General features: G+C 37.2%; 1 pseudogene; it reads right to left on the bottom strand.

Moving 5' to 3' along the window:
• Positions 1-998: 998 nt before the first annotated feature.
• Positions 999-1,097, bottom strand: LOC125113989 (uncharacterized; annotated as a pseudogene).
• Positions 1,098-7,493: the final 6,396 nt, after the last annotated feature.

Genomic DNA, 7,493 nt, shown 5'->3' on the forward strand with positions numbered 1-7,493 from the left:
TAGAAGTTTTGAAAAAAGATAAACAGTCTATGTGGTGTTAGAACTCATAAAAATAGTTACTCTTAGAGGCCTAACAACTATAAGGGGACAAAAGAGGGTTTCTGAGATCTGTATCACGTTCCATTTTTAATCTGGGTGCAGATCACATGCACATGCATTATTCACTTTGTAAAATTTATTGATACATACTTTTTATTCTACACTTTTTGAAGATATATTTGAATTAAGAGTTTGTATCAAAAGGTATATGCATATATAGAGAGAAGCTGTCGCTAGCTAGTTTGAGATAACTGCTATAGTTTGAGATCAGTGTCAACATCCCAGTGTTCATTAAGTTAATCTGTTAGACAAAATTTAGTTCTACATTTGCGGCAATCATTGAGTACTGAACAAATACTAATTAAATGTCTAATTGCTGTGCGAGTGGGAAAAAACTTAAGTAGGAGATATGGTATGATCCCCAACTTCATTTTACAAAAGTACTTTGTATTTACAAAGTATTTAAATATATTTGGGGAGATAAGACTGGAGGCACAATTAGCAGACAGAATTTGAAGTCTAAACTCCTCCTGAATTGTTGAGAGTTTTGAGTTGATGGAGTTTGGGAAATTGCTCCAGCCACCAAGATATCCTTTGAGGGTCATATTTCTGCTCACAGAACATGATGTTTATTTTTAAGATTTATGCATCTATATTCACAAGGAATATAACAGTTTTCTATTCTTGTAATGTCTCTGAGTAACACTGGCCTCCTGACTTTGAAAATATTTCTCCTGTTATCTGGAGGAATTTTTTTTAGCATGGTACAAACTTTTGGTAGAATTAATAAGTGAAGCCAACTCACTTGGAATTTTTTTTGTGCATAGATTATCTCTAATAGATCATGGACTGTTTCAGTTATCTGATTTTTTCTCAGTTTTGAGAAATAATTGATATATTTTTGGTTTGATATACATTGTGAATTGATTACAATAGATTCAGCTAACATTTTTCTTCTCAAAGAATATCCTTCACAACTTTGCATGTCATCCTTGCTCAGGGGCCATGCTAGTCTTCTCTGTATAATTCCAATTTTAGTATATGTGCTGCCAAAGCAAGCATATTATCTAATTTTTGAATTAACTTTGGTAGGTTGTGACTTTCTATGAATTCGTCTTCTGCTGGTAATAAATTTTCTTTATATTTTTTGGGGAAAAATATTTGTTTTACCTTCAGTTTTTTGTCTTTTTTTTTAACAGCTACACTTGTGGCATATAGAAGTTCCCAGGTTAAGGGTTGAATTGGAGCTGCAGCTTAGGCCTATACCACAGCCATAGCAACATGGAATCCGAGCCACACCTGCGACCTAAGCAGCAATGCCAGATCCTTAACCACTGAGCAAGGCCAGGGGTCAAACCTGCATTCTTAATGGACACTACGTTGGTTCTTCACCCACTGAGCCACAAAGAGAACTTTAAAATACATAATTTTAAAGATTTATCTTAAACATTATTTATAACAATTTATCATAATAATAATACTATTTGTATTCAAAGGTGAAAAACAGTGGAGGAAGTGCAACAACTTTAAAATATGAAAATTCAGGAGATTTACAGTGTTCATAGCAACACGAGATCTGAGCTGTATCTGCAACCTGCACTGCAGCTTAAGGCAATGCTGGATCATTGACCCACTGAGTGAGGCCACAGATTGAACCCACACTCTCAAGGAGAGTATGTCAGGTCCTTAACTTGCTGAGCCATGATGGAAACTCCCCTTCAGTTTTGAAATATATTTTTACAGGGTACAGGACTCTAAGCTGACAGGTTTTTACTTTAAAACTCCATTATCTTTTGTCTCAAATAGTTTCTAATTGCAGACTTTTACTTATTTGTTGCTCTTTTTGTACTGTTTAACCTTTTATTCAGCTGCCTTCAAGAATCTCTACTTAGGAGTTCCGGTCGTGGCTCAGCCGTAATGAACCTGACCAGTATCCATGAGGATATGAGTTCGATCCCTGGCCCTGCTCAGTGGGTTAAGGATCTGGTGTTGCTGTGAGCTGTGATCACAGATGAAGATGGATTTGGCAATTCAACCCCTAGCCTGGGTGCTTCCATATGCCGAGGGTAGCCTAACAAACAAGCAAACAAAAAAAGAATCTCTACTTAGCTTTGTTTTTCAACAGTTTGACTGATATATACAGATAAGTTTGTATTATGTTCTGGGTAGGATTTTCTAAGCTTCATATATCTGTTGTTCATTATTGTTAAATAATTTTGAAAAATTCCCAGCTATTACCTATTCAAATATTTATTTTACCTACTTCTACCTCTTTCATCCTTCTGAGATTCCAATTATTTATATTTTCAGACTATTTGCTATTAACCCACACCTCTTGAATGTTATGTTCATATTTTTAGCTCTTTTGTTCACTTCGCATTTCATTTTGGGTAATTTCTACTGATATTCTTCTACATTTAGTCTTTCTTGTCTCAACAGCATCCAGTCTGCTAGTCAGCCCTTTGAAAGAAATCATCACCTCTGATATTCTATTTTTCTTAAATTCTAATATTTTATCTTTTAAAATAATGTTTATCTCTCTGCTGCAAGTCCCCACCTATTCATATATGTTCTCCATTTTTGACTAGATTTTTAACATATTAATCACAGTAAATTTAAACTTCTGTCTTATCTAACATCTATTATCATCACTGTGTCTGACTCTGTAGATTATCTTCTTACAATGAGTCATGTTTTTTCTACGTTTTGTGTGTTATGAAACTTTTGATTGAATGTTGAATATCACATATCAAAGAACAGTAGAGTCTGTTCTTTGAGGAAAATAGTGTTTATTCCCAGAGATGGGCATGACTCTTCTCTCAAGCTATCAGTGGAGGTAGGGTTCTATACAATCTAGTCAGTAATTGACTTGGGTTTGGTTTTGCTGCAGTTGTCACTGTCCTCAGAGCATTATGGAATTCAAATACCTTCAGTGTGGGCTGCCATTACCTTCTTAGCGTAGAACTAGGGCTGGGGATTCCAGTGCTCTTATTCTACCCCGCCCTTTCAGAAACCCACGTATGCATTCTTGTCTCTTGGTGGGTAGCTTCTGCTTGTTATTGGTGCATGTTTTTTGGTGGGTGTGAGAAGGGTTATTAGTTCTGCCCCAATCTCAAGGCCCTGTTCACATGGGCCTTGTGGGTGAAGCATTTTTAGCATCACTTCATCTTCTCCCTCCCACAGCAGCCACATTCTTTTTAAAATCTTTGTCAGATCCTGGGCAAGAGATAATTTTCTGGACCTTCACATGTGGTAGCAGATCTCTACTTTGTAGTGGTGCAGGTGTAGTGTCCATCATCCTCATACTTGGTAGCAAGTGTTTTCTATCCTCCCCCAGTAGTTTAAGGCTTTGTTTCATATGAGAAAAATATCTGGTTAAGTAAGCTGTGTTTTTCACAATGTTTTGTCACCCATGTCATCTAATCACCTCTGGTCAGGAGGTGGAGAGGGGTTTTCCAACCTCCTGTCCTGCACACAGTCTTACTTTAAGCATTTATTGTAGATCCATGGAGAAGAGTTTGTGAGTGAAGACAAACTTCCTTGTGTATGGAGCTCTTTACCTACTCTTGGCCCTTGAGAAGTGTTTATAGTATAGACTGGGTTTTTTTTCTAATATATTTACATGACACCAAGTATTCTTCTCGTGCTCTGCCAAAGTTGAAAAAATTCGTGTCTGCTCTCCTCCTCCCAAATGATCTTTCACTTTTAAGAATTCAGTTTTTGGAGTTCCCATCGTGGCGCAGTGGTTAATGAATCTGACTAGGGACCATGAGGTTGTGGGTTCAATCCCTGGCCTTGCTCAGTGGGTTAAGGATCCGGTGTTGCCACGAGCTGTGGTGTAGGTCACAGACGCAGCTCAGATTCCGTGTTGCTGTGGTCCTGGCATAGGCTGGTGGCTACAGCTCCGATTAGACCCCTAGCCTGGGAGCCTCCATATGCTGCAGGAGCGGCCCTAGAAAAGGCAAAAGGACAAAAAAAAAAATTCAGTTTTCTTGGTTGTCTTTTGACTTCCCCGCTCTAATGGCCTTGGGATAATTTATGATTTTGTAAATCATCTTTTTCTCATCATTAGGATGGGAGCCAAATTCTTTTGCAGCTTTCGGCATCCTACATGGAAACAGAAACTTACCTATTAGGATTTTGATTGCAACTAAAACCTACAGATTAATTTTGAAAGAATTTTCCCAAATACAATGTGAGTCTTTTAAACCACATAATTTATTACGAAACTTTGATTGATTAATTTATGGCAATCATTGTACTAATATAATAAAGTATTCAGCCCTACTGAAAATAGCCCTTACTGAAGTCTACATTCTTCTCTGGCAGCAAATGCAGGGAGTAAATGTGAAAGTAAGATAGTGATGCCACCTTTTTTATCATTTAACAAGACATGATAACACCCACTCAAAGTCAAAAAGCTACTAATTAATTGCAGATATAAGATGACAATCCTGATTTTACTGACCCCATTTCACGGGTCTTTCCACTACCCATTTTTTTTAATGGCTGTACCTATGGCATATGGAAGTTCCTGGGCCAGTGAGTGAATCTGAGCCACATCTGCTATGCAGGATCTGTGGCAATGCCGGATCCTTTAACCCACTGCATCAGCCTGGGAATAGAACCTGTATCTCCACAGAGACCTGAGCCACTACATGTGGGATTCTTAACTCACTTGCCAGAGCAGGAACACCAACACTTTTAAAATTTATAATTTCTTTTCTTTTTTTTTTTTTTTGTCTTTTTGCCATTTCTTGGGCCGCTCTCACAGCATATGGAGGTTCCTAGGCTAGGGGTCGAATCGGAGCTGTAGCCACTGGCCTACACCAGAGCCACAGCAACAAGGGACCTGAGCCACGTCTGTGACCTACACCACAGCTCATGGCAACGCCAGATCCTTAACCCACTGAGCAAGGCCAGGGATCGAACCCGCAACCTCATGGTTCCTAGTCGGATTCGTTAACCACTGAGTCATGATGGGAACTCCTAAAATTTATAATTTTTGTTCCTACAACCAAAACTTTCAACCTTGGATGTTTGCTTATATTGAGTTTTTTTCATCTTCATCTTTATCAGTGCTTTGATCTACGCCTATCATTTTTGTCACAGTACTTATTTATATAAATTTGTATTCTAGGTAGTCTTTGTGATTCCATCACTTTAGGTTCTTTCTTTTATCAAAATTAGAAAAGGAAAAAAAAAACCTTTAAAATTAAGTAATCTGGGAGATAGGCATTGTCATTCTCTACCAGAGTTTGAACTTCTGAAATTAGAAGACTAAGGCTGGATTTTAAATTTGTTGGCTGGTGATCTTATAACTCAAATAAACATGGTCATTGTCATGAAGCTGGAAATCAGGATCCAGATGTGAGGGAAAAGAGACAAACTAGTGGTGGGGCAAATTATCCTACAGAACAAATACCTGGGGGATGGTAGTAACAGCATTCAATGCAGTGAAATAAAACAGCTATCCAATAAAGTTTTTCCCCCAAAGTTACTACTTTCTTTCTACTCTTATTTATATTTATAGACTTCTGATGGACTTATCCTTGAAAGAGAAGTTCAAAAGAAGCTGATAATAAAAAATTTTAGCAATTTGCCAAAAAACAGTTAGTTGCAGAACGATTTCAATCAAGTTATCTAACTCTGCAACAGGCTTTAGCAAAATAAGACCCACAGACTAAATCTTACCAACCACCTCTTTTTATAAAAAAAGTCATATTGGTACAGAGTTATTTCTAGTCTGTCCTCCTGTGCATCCAGAGATATTTTAAACCACAAATTTAATACAAATTTAATACAATCCAAAACTATTTAGATAGCATATGAAGCTATTCATGGTACGACCCCTGCTTACCTAAGCAGACTTAACATTTATCACCATTTTCCATCTTATATTCTGTATTTCAATTGTTCATTTACTGTATTTACTCTTGCCTCTGGGCCTTTGCACATACTTATCTTTGGCTTCAATCAATTCAACTCATCCTAACTCATCCTTATGGTCCCATCATAGAAGTTATCATTTCCTTGGGAAAGACCCAGATAGCCAAAAGTTCCATGTGCTCCCCCAGAACCCAGAAAATCTGCTAATAGTTATCATGCTGTCATCTATTTTGTCTGTGGTGTATATCAGGGGTTGGTAAACTATAGCCCATAGGCCAAATCCAGACTGCTATTTGCTTGTACAGTTCATGAGATAAAAATTGTTTTTACTTTTTAAAATAGTTTTAAAAACCTAAAAGAAAAGTGGTATTTCATGACATACCAAAAATTATATGAAATTCATATTTCATTGTCCATACATAGAATCTTACTGGAGCCCAGCTACATTCATTTATTTCCATAATGATATTTACTGGGGAAGGTATTATAGATAAAAGAATGAAAAAGAAAATTCTATTTCTGGCCTCTAGGCTTCAGCCCCACAACACCTTTCCCAGTGTGTGGCCAATACAAAGCACTCAATAATTTATTTATGTCATTAATAATGTGTGAATAAATAAGTACAACAATTTTGCCCAGAAATCAGTTGCAGTTAAGCACAGAATCGAGGCAGATTTTTCAATTCCTAGCCAACTACTCTGATACTTGGTCAGGCTCTGTTTCCTATTATTTTAAAACAATATTACTCTTGGAGTAATCACAGAATTAAAATTCCTTTCAGTTTCTACAGAGTTTGGATGATCCCTGGACTACAGGTTCTAATATGCTGAAGTGTTCATCAGCAAACTATCCCTATTATGCTCACAAAGAGTAAATAATGATAGAGGAGCACTTCTGCTTGAAGCTCCTCTTACTTATTTTTTTATTTTTTTCCACTTATTTAAAACAGCATTTTGATAAGTTCAGGCACTCCTCAAAAGCACAGCTTATATGGATAAAGTGTATAAAAGCAGGCACCGTGATTAACCATATCCAGATGGGAGAAAAATGTGTTGACATTTCAGCAAGAATGGTCTTCAATTCAAGCCAAAAAAAAAAAACCCACTTGTACTTTCTAGTCAGCCAAAATTTCCAGCTGCATGGATTCTCTGGTGAACAAATAGGCCAGTGCACCAAATAAGGTCACTGAAGAATATGCCAGTAATCACAAACTGTAATTAAGCAGTAATGACCTCAACCTGAAGCTTTCTTCAGGATTAATGAATACCTGAGCAGCCAGAGGCCTGAGGCAGCTCTCATTCCATCCAGAATGCAGTGGGATAAAGTGAGCACTATAAACAAAGTGTGTTTCCAGTATAAATCATTCCCAAATTACCTTTTCCACTACCATGTCACAGAGTTGGATTTTTTATGACATTGTAGGGGGAAAAAGCAAGTTTAATCAAGAGAAGAGAAAGGAAAGTTTGGAATTCAAAAACAGTAGAGGATTTTTGCAGTGGGGAGGTAGGGGTGAGTGTAAATTATATTTAGTGTATTCGGCCTTAATTTTCAGCTTTACTCTGAAG

The sequence above is a fragment of the Phacochoerus africanus genome, chromosome 1 (genome assembly GCF_016906955.1).
Source record: "Phacochoerus africanus isolate WHEZ1 chromosome 1, ROS_Pafr_v1, whole genome shotgun sequence".
Taxonomy (NCBI): Eukaryota; Metazoa; Chordata; class Mammalia; order Artiodactyla; family Suidae; genus Phacochoerus; species Phacochoerus africanus.